The following is a 12,108-nucleotide window of genomic DNA, read 5'->3' on the forward strand; positions in this document are numbered from 1 at the left end:
GAATTCCCCCCTCCCCCCCCCCCCAAAAAAAAAAAAAAAAAAAAAAAAAAAAATCCCAAACTGCTTCCGGCGCGCCTGGTCACATATTTTATAAATCTTTAATTAGAAACTACCAAAGTAGGTTGCGCTTTTTATACGCACTGTATACTCTGACTACGGTCATCATTTTCATGCGCGTTGTGGCCACGGACGTCGCTAAAGGAGGGTGGTATATTGAAATTTGGTTGCTGTCGGGAAAAATGAGCAAAGGGGGAAAGGAAAATGAGAGGGAAAGGGAAAGAAAAGAAGAAGAAAAGAAAAGGAAAAGAAAGGAAAGAAAGGAAAGAAAGGAAAGAGAAGAGAAGAAAGAAAGAGAAAAAAGAAAAAGAGAAAGGAGAAGAAAGAAAATAAATAAATAAAGGAAAACAAAAAGAAAAGAGAAGAAGACAAAAGAAAAAAGGGGGATGAAAGAGAGGAGAGAGAGGGGGGGGGGGGTAAGAGCCTGAGATAAAGATGAAGGATGGGACTAAGAGAGAGAGAGGGAGAGAGAGGGGGGATGTTGGGTGGAGTCGCCACGTCGAGGGAGCAAGAAAGATACGCATAGATAATGTTGCTGTGTCGGTATTCTTGCTCGATCCTCGTGTACTATATCAATGCAGAAGTTTGAAGTCGGTGAGATGTATTATGTCGGTCGGCCGGCAATTTTTTTCCCCCTACAAACTGTGACTTTTTATTGGACAATGAAACATTATTGAAAATTCAGACAATGATTAAGAGTTGATACAATGAATCGTCTCTTTCTCTAATAATTTAACGAAACGTCAAAGCTTTCACGCTTCGCGCGGGAGGGGAGGAAACTGAATTCAAACTAGAATTAAGAGTCGAGAACGGTACAACAAATCGTCTTATTTCTCTAATAATTTAATGAAATATCAAAACTTCCGCGAAGGGGGAATCGGAAAAATAATTTAGTTCCTGGCCCTGGGTTTATAGGGTTAATTTTATAGACATTGACGCATTGGCATTAATATATTTGTCGGTTATTGGTGGCTAATTTTTTTTTTCGGTAATCTATGGTCTCTAGTACCCCCCCCCCCCCTTCTGAAAAAGGTCTAGCGACGACCCCGGTTGTGGGTGATGATAATTATCATTTTCTCACACCAATATAGTCAATTCATTTTTCAGCTCCTGGATTGAAGCTTTACCATTCGGCGGCAGTTATGTTGCCCATTTCAGCCGTTTCCCCTCGCAGTAATGTAATTGTTGCGCAATTGTCGGTATCAAATCTCATCTTGATGTCCTCGGTGGGTTGTATTACAACTCTTATTAATGTATGAATCTTGTCGTCATTATGTGCATAGAGTTTGATATCATTCGTATTATACCGAATGGTTAACTGTTGCTGAAACATCATTTCGTACAGACCAATTACGTGTACCTTGAATGATGGAGCATACCGGATTGTGAGCCATGCAGCTGACGGAAGAGCTGAGGAGACAACGAATCTCCTTGAAATAGCGCATCTCTTGAATCTTACTTCTGGTATCGAACATGAACCTAGCTGCCAATATGGTCGGAATGGTCTTTCATATTATTGTTATCATTATTAGTATTACCATTACCATTATTAACTTTATTATATAGAGATATCGACTGCTACGAGAGGACTGGCTGTTTTTATACGCTCAAGGGAAATTTACCTCCGCTGCTATATAACCCCGAGGCGCGCCTGGGTTCCCGAGAGCCAGTATAGGAAGAGCCATATATGCAGTCCTAGAGTATTAAAGCAGTCGATATCCCTTTTATATGCCGAATTCAATCAAAAATCTACCAAAAATTCTTACCTTATCTTTTTATCGAGTAAAGATTGGTTAAAACATCACAGAAAATCTGATAAACTGTCTGTTCATCACCGCCCGAAAAATTACTGAAATTTTCGATCAGTTGGGAATCGCAGACAAAAAAACACTGTATGATTTCCGCGCTCGCTCAAAGAACATTTTAACACGTAAACCAACGGATATCGCAGCAAGATTTTATTATTTTCCCGGTAACTGGAAATTTGCCGGGATTTTACTCTTGGACTATTAAATGGTTTTGGCATTTTTCGTTTCTTTACGAGAATGGCTAAAATCACGACTGCAATTTCGACCAATCAGATGGCTTGATTTCTTAAGTGAGGTATATAATCATTATATTATCAACTATTATCATCATTACTATTATTATTATTATAACTATCATCATTTATATTATCATTATTCTTTGATTAAACTCACTTCTCCCATCCATTCACAGACTGGGTCCGCAAGCTATTTCTCCACACTTGTGATATATTCAGCCGACTTCGTCTCTGTGATCAACATCCTTCTCGCCGCCGTACATCAATTCATTACCATCCGGGTGGACCCGTTTGGCGCCCATGGCATCATTACCACACCCCGTATCATCGCTGCCTGCGTCACCACATGGCTGCTTTGCATACCAATAGCATACCCCATCTGGATCATGAAAGACCTATTCGCTTTCTACATCTCCGCAGTCTCCACCGACGTCGTGCTCCTACTCATCACCGGCCTCTTCTATCTCTTCGTCTATACTACCGTCTCCAAAGGCCCTCCTGGTGTCAAGTTTTCTGAACAGAGGAAACTCGAAAACAGAAAAGTATTCGCCACAATAGCATTTGTATACGTCACGACATTATTTTTCCGATCGATTTATAGGGTGGAATATGTCATTGCGTTGTTGAATACCTCGATATTACACATTTTTATTGGTAATATCTTCTTCAGCATAGGAACTATGTCAAACTCGCTGGTATATTGGTGGCGACTTAAAGAATTTAGATCTATGTTAACGAAGTGCAGAAATAACAGAACTGATGTAATGATTAACGGTTTAAATGTTTGAAGAAAAAAAAATATGAATCCATACTTTTGCAGGTCATTTCTCTTGAAATAGAAAAAGTTTTATAATAGTGGTTTGGATAATCATTATAATAGTTGATACAATTAAATAGTAGATACTTCGCGGGTTCGACCAATTGATCAGAGGTTAGAGGATAATGCGAAAATGGTTCAATAATTGAATATGTTAGATAAAATAATTTTGTACTAATGCCAGGTTAATAATATCCAAAGTCATTTGGAAGCGCATAGCGAATTTAAAGGGAGTGTGTCATGAGGAGTCTATGTGTCTTTCCCGTGTCCCTACGTGGGCCGCGTTATTTTTTCGGCGGCACAGATTGGGGTTATAGGTGCGTGTTGAGCCTATAGGAAAGTAAAGGGTTAGGGTTAGGGTTAAATCAAGACCCCCTTTTTTTAAATTTTTATAAAAAAGCCCCAATCTGTGCCGCGTCCGGGCCCAAGCGGGTATACGGACGACGCGACCGCAGCTTTCACGTGCTGGCAAAATACGCGAAACCGAAGCGTGAGGAGCACTTTGGTCTGTTTCGCGAACGCTAGCGCGCTCTGACCCAGTTAATCAAGACCATTCGGTTATGTGCAGTTGTCCAAAAGAAGACGTAAATAGCGTTAACCAGTATTTCCCATGATACACTCCCTTTAATACAATAAGGACTGATTATTATATTACTACTAGGCTAGTATGATTTGTGTCGTATATTACAATTATCAATATTATTATTATCATTATCAGCATCAAGTATTGTTATCATTTTCATTAGTAGTAGTTCCAAGGGCGGTTATATTATTATGCAGAATATAGTACATAATGAATATGAATACGAATATAGAATATTGTGGTACATCTATCATCATGCATGATAATTTTTATACCAACCAATAAACGAATAATGTGTTGCGCAAAAAGGCCTTCAACCGTGAATTAATGTATTCTTTATTATTTCAATAATTGACAACATTAAAAGGAAGATGGCCCAAGTTCATCATGAAAATCTAACACTCATGAGGAAAAAGAACTTTTACATTGCACATGTGTGTATTATACCGTGTGAGTCAGAAAAAAGTTTACACCTAGAAAATTGCTCATTATTTTAAAAATCGTCTATGAACAGTAAATTATTATACATGTTGTGTTTTATCCCAAATCATTTACTATCATTTTTGTGTGGTATGTGTTCACGCGTTCCCTTTTTCAAACTTAAAGAATGATTTCTTATAATGTATTATCAGCTATAAATACATTTGAATTTTTAATGTTATTTAAGAGTGTACTTTCAATTGCTATACTAGATTGCATGCATTAATTTTTCATATTATCCAGTAATTTACTATCCTGTAATATATTTTGTTGTTAATATGTATATAACAATTGAACTCTCAAAGTATATGTTGCCTTTTTTCAAGGTCTAATACTTAACGAAATATGCTAATAGTTACTTTTCATCGGATTTAAAAACTAACTACTGTCTATGCTATAATGTTTCATTAAAATATTATAATTATTCAACAACGTTTTCTTGAACAAAAAGCAAAGCAAACAAAACAAACAAACCATTTTTTTACGAGGATACCAAAGACTTTGTATATATGTTTGTACACGTTCTTACTTATTGTTTATTGCTGTTATGAATTTATGTTCAAGATTTTGTTAAAAATATTATTATCATATATATTTGTTAAACTATAATGTACCTCATTATGTTTAACAGGCCCTCATGGAAGACCATCGTTATTGGTGATAATGAGTCACCCTGTCTAAATATCAGAAATAAACAACAGAAAATAAAACATCCTTATGTTATATCATGGAGTTATTAGCCTACATCCTCATACCAACTCCATGCTCATACATGCATTTAAATACACTAATGGATTTAACATTTTTTTTAGAGAGTTAACACACTGGTTTGTTTCCGGCCGGCCTGTCTTCAAACTATCGAGTGTAGACTAACATTCAGCGTACTTATTGGCAATTCCTGTATTAAAACAATGTCGATCTTATCATTGAGCCATCATCGAGGTGTTCTTGTTCTTGTTTTGGTGTATATTTGCAATATACTAGGCTATTATATGCACAAATTGTGATGATACTTAATAGAAAATCCAAATATTTCAAACAAGGTGAACATTTAGTGTTGATCGTGATTCAAGTATTTTTGACAAAAGTGGTGTAACCTGGTTCCACTCATTGAGTTGGCACTGTTATTTATAATGGGGTGAATGAAATACCAAAGAGCAAGGTCGTCATATGGGGTGATAGTATTCAAGGGTTTGCGGACATCTTTTTTCACTGCCTTGCCATTCACCCTTTCAATGTCCAGGGGGTAATTGTCCTGATACGTATATTAATATTCCGTTTTTGTGCAAACTCCTTGACAATTAGGAACGAGTTAGTGCGTTTCTAAGATTCGGGCAATATTTTTTTTAATTGGCAATAATGCATTACAAGATGAACCGATGAACACGATTGGCCGCGTCTTGTCTGTTGTGAACAAAATATAAATGAAAGACTGTAATATTATAATATAAGTCTAGCTGTTCGATCACCGTTGTTTACATTGCCACTATTTTGATATTATAGCCCTGAATCGTGGGCTGTACATATGCCAACAAAGAAAAATGAACCTATGAACCATTTATGTAAAATGTAGCGTTATGAGAAGTTTCTTCATAGTTGAAGATTGGTTGGCTTGTTGGTTTACCTGACTAGTAAGAAATCATGTGTATGCATGTTAATAAGTAAGAGACCATGCAGAGGTCCAACAGCTTTAAGCCATTCCGAGGGCCTTGGTAACGAGGACTAATGCCTTATGAAAGGGCACTGGCGCATCAACATGGCTACAAGTTACGAGTCAGACCATATTGCTCCGGTTGTCTCATTTTCGCTCGCTGGAACATTGCCAGCACAAACCACTGACCTCTACCTCCTGGACGGATCATCGCCCATTCCCGCCCGTGATAACGCTTGAAGTGGGCTCGGCCACGACGGCCATTTTACACTTCCAAGAGTGATACGGGTCACTATACGTTACGTACTAAAGGCTGTATTGTCTGACCGTTCATGAATATTCATGTTTTTGCTTACCTCGGCAAAATGCTTGCCTTTACTAAATGGAAAAATTACGGTGGGGGGGGGGGGGGGGGGGGGGAGGGGTTGGATGAAATGGACATAATGAACAAATCAGAACTGATCTATGATAATTCATGCTTCTGATCCTTCGTGTGCTTGACTTATAACCTTACAAACGCGTGGTAAATTGAGTCCAAAGTTCGACTTGTTGTACATGTGTTATATAGGCAATGGTGAACTTGCGACCTATTTTGATGAAATTACGGTGGGTAAACTTTCAAAAGTCAAGGAGACATGAGGGTTCCTATGAAAGTGCTAGTGAAAACGTACGTCTGGGTGGATGTGTTTTTCGTTTAAAAAAAAGAAGAAGAATTTTTAACGATTTTGGGGGGTAAAAGTCCATAGGCTAACATGTTAGGCTGCTGCATAACTCTGACGATAGGGGGCGTTGTCAAATGAGACTAAACGGAGCTATATGCACTGCTTTTCCACTGATTTATAGTGCCTCACTCTATATTCAATACAATAATTGATAAGATAATCAATATGACAATCACCGTTACAAAATATATGATCGCAATCATTACCTGTTTTTCGTGGTGTGACGTTATGGATATGGACATAACCTAACTTGATGATTAAGTAATGGTTGGTAGTTCAATTGGCTATCTGTATTTTTAACATTTTGTACATATAAACATGGTCTGAAGAAAATTAATAGGCTCTAGGATAATATCAAATACTTCGGCAAATGTACAATTTATCTCAGTCATACCAAACGGTTGTTCTTCACCGACTGGAGCACTATTGAATACCCACAAAACAGATAAAGTAAATTATGAACGATTTCCATATCTGACTAACAACGGGTCTAACTACTTAAATCACGTGTTAATAGTTAAGAACAGGGGCGGTGGAACGACTTCCAAAGCGGGGGGGGGGGGGGGGGCACCCCAAGGGATTTTTTTTGGGGGAAAAATGGAACCTACAAATAAGAATCTCAAAGAGAGAATATATAATTTTTAGACATTGGTATATACCCCCTACTTGTGATTACATTATCGTGGATGCTTTCATTTTTTAAATATACATCATACGAAATAATACTTAAGCATCATACCTTGGGTGTGCGTATTCATTTGCGAGCGAGCAAAGCAAGTGAGGAATTTTTCTTCAGATTTGTCCTACATCTTATAAAGAGAGAAAAAAACCTATCCTGATGGGGTTATAAGCACATTCTTATAACGGAAGACTGAAAAGACCTTTGGTCAGTAACATAATTACATCATCTATAAATGCGAATGAGTGTAGCGAGCAAGCTTTGGGGGAAGTGCTCTTATTCGCTTGAAATTAAGGGCACGTTTAATGATGAAAGGAAAAGGGGACACTTATCGAAGGGATGAGACACCTATTTGAAAAGAATAGGAGCACGTGCCAAAGTACAAAGGGTAATTATCAAAAGTGAAAATGGGACACTTCTTATACCTGAAAAGAGGCACTAACCATGAATGAAAAAAGGGCACTTATGAGAATAGCTAATGGGCATTTTTTTGACGGAAATGGGATACCCATCATATTTTGATAGGGGCATTTATAAAAGGGTATAGTTCCCTTATTGGAAAGGAAATGGGGGCACGTATCATTGTTTAAAGTGAAATTTATATAATTAAAAAGGGGAACTTGTCGCACTTTACTGAAAAAGGGGCGCTGAGCAGATATGAAAAGGGGGGTACTTATGAGAAGGAAAAAGGGCACTTTAATAAAGGAAAAATGTGCATTTGTTGAAAGAAAAGGTGCACCGATCAGATTTGAGGGGGCTTTCAAGAGAAAAGGGAAGTCCCACTTATTAAAAAGAAAAAGGGGCACATGTTAAAATAAACGGGGCACGTCTCAGAGATGAAAAGGGGTACTTACGAGAACGAGAAGGGACACTTTTCATAGGTGAAAAGGGGCATTTATGAGAAGGGGAAGGATTTTTTTTTAAATGGGGGGTACTTATACTTAAAAAGGGCACTTATAAGAGTAAAGGCAAGGCGCATATGTGAAAATAAAAGGTGCGCTTATCGGAGTTAAAAAGAGGTATTTATTAAAAGGAAAAGGGGCACTCGTGAAAATTAAAGGTGTGTTATCAATGTTAAAAAGGGGGTATTTATGAAAAGGGGAAGGGGCACTTCTTACAAAGGAAAAGGGGCACCTCTCAAATTAGAATACGGTAATTATCAGAGGTGAAGATGTCACTTAAAGTGAAAAAAGGCATTTACTAGAGATTAAAAATGGCACTTGTGAGAATAGAAAATGGACACTCATTGCAAAATGGGAACTTTTTGAAGGAAAAGGGGCACTTATCATAGGTGAAAAGTAATAGGGGCACTTTCCTATGTAAAAAGGGGCACTTTTGGAGTACTTGAAAAAGTTTTGGGGGCACTGTTTTCTCTCCAACACCCCCCCCCCCCCCATGTGCATTCACCAGCTCTAACAGCCTTTTTTCTCCAACACAAAATGCCCTCATATGAGAACAGTTTGTTTCACAAACCTTTCACATGCTTGGCTATTTGGCGATGCCAAATTCCCATTCACCAACAAAGTAGTAAAACAAATTACAACACAGGTCGATGGTTGTGAATTGAAACTGTGCAAAATATATCTTTAATTGATCTTGATCATTATCGCATTTTCACAAAAGGCACAACATAACAAATATAAATTGTAATGGACGGAAAATGGAAGAAAAAAAATATATACTGTAACCTACCTCCTGTTTTATTATTCACCACCTTCCCTTTTAAATCAATGTTTCTTTAATCACTGTCTTTTGTAGCACATATCTTGCAATGAAGCCAAAGACATTTGAGCAATAATGTTTTGTTAAACAAATAATAATAACACTAACATACAAAAGGGAGACACAAATTAATAAACATGTTGCATTTTTTTTTTTTTGGGGGGGGGGGGGGAGAGGGGGCATTGTCAACACAAGGGTTGTTTGAAATAGATCATACATTAAGCATGTATACTGTAATTCTGAAAATATTGAACAAAGTTTTCGTTCTTTTACCAGCAAAACATTAATTCCAAATGCCCTGTAGAAAGGGGGAAAGGGAAAATTGAACCAAAAAATACAAATCATCTTTAATGAGAGACATAACATTTACAGGCAGAAACATGTCAAAATGACCATACTCAAAATCAAACTAAAACATTAAGGCAAGACATCAAACATCAAATAACAAACAAGGACCTTTGCAATACATCTTTCATATTTCCTCAACATGTAAATAATATTTTCAAAAAATATAATATACAGATAGTACAGACTTTTTGCGCAATTTAACTACGTTTTTCTGTGTCAAATTTGATAAGTGCACTTAATCATTATTGGTGAGATCTTCTTGACCATTTTGCAAGAACTTAATATTATATTGTGAATTCTAGGCTAGGAAACATAGTGCAGAGAATCAAGATATCATAATCAAACATTATCATTACCAAGTTACATTGACATAGCGTAGATTTGTGGTGAACTTAAAGACTATATCTGAAGAATAATAATAATAATATTTAATTTTTTTTATAGCACTTAATACAAATGTCTCTAAGCGCTTTACAATTACCCCGGTCATTGGATTCAGTGCTCTCCCGCACACACTGTGTGCACAATCTCCACTCCCTGGGGAGCATTCCAGCTGGGCGTTACTTGACGCTCACAAGCTGTTTGACCAACAATAACGGCCGCATCCTACCGGGTACCCATTTGACACCTGGGTGGAGAGTAGCAAGTGCAGGTTAAATTCTTGCCAAAGGATATTAGTGCCGTGTCGGGATTCGAACCCTCGACCTTCGCATCTCCAGTCAAGCGCCTTAAACCACTCGACCACGACACTCCCAATGTACAACTTAATATAAATGGAGAACTTTCTGAGTGACGACATAACATGTGGACCTGATCGGTTAATCTTTAATTTAAAGCTGAGGCGATTAGCCGTGCTTTATTAATGCAAAGTCTTTGTGAATATGCGTACTCCACATATAATGATGCCATTAAGTCGATAGCAAGTTTTTAAGTCGACAACTTCCTGATTTTCAAAGCTTTAGATTTTGAGTTTTCAGAGAGCTAATACTCCTCTGACAGACACTTAAACAGAGAGCTGATATATCTCCTCTTAAATGGCATATAATTGAAATTGTTGTAATATATAAGCTTTCTGATGATATATAATTCACCTATTTCATTTTTCACTTTAAATAGGGTCGAGCTCAATTTTCATTCTTACATGAATTCTTCTATTCAAACCAATCCCTCTGGACGAGTACATTATGTATATATTTTGTATGCGCTCTATACTTTACAGGTACACACCATATCACTTCAATAAGAATTCAAAGAGAAATTAAGATGTACATCAAAGAAATGGTGGAAAATGTTCACAATTCTACAGGAACTAAGCTTACAAATACAATAACAGCAAAACTGTGTATTTTACGTCAATATTAGCTACCACACAATCCTTAAATATACATGAATATATATATTATTACGGCACAGATTTATCATCAACATCAGAATAAATGAATCTGAATTTAATGAACACGATTTTGCTAATGTTGAACCATGTGCACATACCCTGACTGAGCTTCATGAAAACCTATGGCACTTCAGAAAACTAATTAATGCACTTCATTCTTCCACCTTTTTCTACTGCACATAGATTTGCAAACATGTTAGTCTGTAATACACAATCATTTTGTGATGCACTGTAAGAGAATGCACTTTCCATTAAATGATTAATAAACACATCATATAATAATATACTTCTCATATTTAAAAGGAGTGAAATGGTTTGCATGATGGTGTATAAAATACAAAATACATTATATTACAAGAAGTACTTGAAGGTGAAAAAAAATACCAAAATGGTATAAATTGATAAACTGACAATACTTGTTTTTGTTATAAACAGGCACCACTTACAAAAGGCACAAGTAATAATATGCGATCATATTTTAAAAGTGAAAGCACCATGTACGGTACATGTAAATGGCTTGGATAAAAATAATCTAATGTACATGTATGTTCATATAAGAATGTGTAATAAACAAAAAGGTAAAAATCTGTATAAAAAAATACTCAGTTGGTGCAAAATCTAATCTTTTTTCGTTCATTTCTAAGTTTAAGCTAGAATAATCAAAGGGAATATAAAATGCCCAATAGCTTATGAGTGATTGCATGTAGGAACACCATACATGTATGTTACATAATGGGTCAAATTAAAAAAAGAAAAAAAAAGAAGAAAAGTAACAAGACTGACTGCATGCAGCAAAAATGCTGGCAGAGTATATAAACAACTCTGTACAAGTATTTTTTATAAAAATACATAATGTTCTACAACCAGATTTCTATCAATATTGAATATAAATATATTTTGGCTTAAACATGATTCATTACAGAAATATAGTGTTAATTATCTATGCAGTAGCTATTTAGGAATATACTTCTTTTTTATATTTTTATATAATATATTTAAAGGTAAAATATTAACAATTCTTAAAAAATGATTTGAAAGTCATCAGTTCAATTTAGAAACTACAAGTTTTAGAAACTACATTTTAGAAACTAACAAGTTGAGTGTTTTTCCTAAATTTTAAAGAAAGTTGAATCACCTTGCAAGTTTCATTATCAAACATGTCTTATGATTTACCTTTATATTATTTATTATATGTACTACCGGTACATTCAGAAGTGCAAATGTTTTTTCTTTTCATATTATAACCATAGAGCAAAGTCTAGAGTCATCAGAGCAATTAATGGACAAGATAACTCTAGCTGGGATCTATGTCAAATCCAAGTTACTGAAAGCATGTTGTGTTCAAACAGGCCCAAGGTAATTAGGTCACATGACATGTCATATGACACACATGTGACTGAATCACATGACTGCATGTCAAATAAAATCACACAAGAGTCCCCTAAAACAGGAATTGATCTCTCCTGCACAAAAAGAACACCTTTTCCCATTCATCCTACCCGTGTTTGCTCAATATAACTGACACTGTACATAATACATGTATGATTGTCATAATGTACATATTGGCATTGCTTTACTTTTGCTAAAACACACATACAACATTGCTTGCAAT

Source organism: Strongylocentrotus purpuratus, unplaced genomic scaffold, assembly GCF_000002235.5.
Source record: "Strongylocentrotus purpuratus isolate Spur 01 unplaced genomic scaffold, Spur_5.0 spur5_contig_842, whole genome shotgun sequence".
Taxonomy (NCBI): Eukaryota; Metazoa; Echinodermata; class Echinoidea; order Camarodonta; family Strongylocentrotidae; genus Strongylocentrotus; species Strongylocentrotus purpuratus.